The 925-nt window shown below is 37.6% G+C and overlaps 1 long non-coding RNA gene across 1 annotated transcript; it reads left to right on the top strand.

Moving 5' to 3' along the window:
• Positions 1 to 300: 300 nt before the first annotated feature.
• On the top strand, positions 301 to 708 carry LOC136247020 (uncharacterized). The gene is made up of 3 exons (XR_010697027.1): positions 301 to 378; positions 430 to 498; positions 548 to 708. It is a non-coding gene; the product is annotated as an uncharacterized lncRNA (long non-coding RNA).
• The last annotated feature ends 217 nt before the right edge of the window (positions 709 to 925 follow it).

Here is a 925-nt window from a genome sequence, read left to right as displayed (position 1 = left end):
TCACTTCGCACATCTTCCGTCATCTTGGCAGCATGGAGTGAGTATGAACTGTATTTTTGTTTGCTATTTTAATAGTGATTGTTACAGGCATGTGGCAAGTTGATTGGTGGAATTGAAGACTTTTGACTGCCGTACATCTTCCATCTATGAAGTGAGTATGAACTGCATTAATTTTATGTTCTATTTTTAATGATGGTTGTTACAGTCATGTGATAACTTTTGATTGCTGAAATTAGAGACTTTAGATGTACACCATGAAGTGAGTGTGAACTGTATTTTTGTGTTCTAATTTATAATGATACAGGGATTGATAAATTTGACAGTTCAAATAGGAAACTTTTCACTATCATATGTCTTCGGTCATCTTGGAAGCATGGAGTGAGTATGAACTGTATTTTTGCATTTTATTTAATAGTGATCATTATACAGGAGTGTGATAGCTTTGTTGAAATAGGAGACTTCACTGTTGTACATCGTCAGTAATCTTGGCCATATGGAGTGAGTATGAACTGTATTTCATGTTCTATTTTAATAGTAATTGTTACAGGGGTGTGACAACTGCAATTGAAGACTTCAGACTGTCAGTCTTCATAGTTTGTCATCACAAGGTTTCATTGTTGTGGATTGCTAACTGGATGAATTTTGCATGTGCGATCAGTTTTATGTTTTGTGTCAGTTGTAAACATTAGTTACCAGACCAAATTAATAAGCGTGTGTATATGCATTAATGGAAAAGGGAATACAAGCGGTGGACCACACAGGCACCCTGCGACAGTGGCATATAAGCGGGTGTTGGAAGCTGATGGAGCGGAGCTGACACGGTAAATTTGGCAGGTGTAGATGCAGATAAGTCCATGTAGGATGTCTCACAATGTATGCCAGGCAGAGTCAGTCTCGTATACATGGCAGATTCCACAAATATATC

This window comes from Dysidea avara, chromosome 2, assembly GCF_963678975.1.
Source record: "Dysidea avara chromosome 2, odDysAvar1.4, whole genome shotgun sequence".
Lineage (NCBI taxonomy): Eukaryota > Metazoa > Porifera > Demospongiae > Dictyoceratida > Dysideidae > Dysidea > Dysidea avara.
This window is presented reverse-complemented; position numbering and strand designations above follow the sequence as displayed.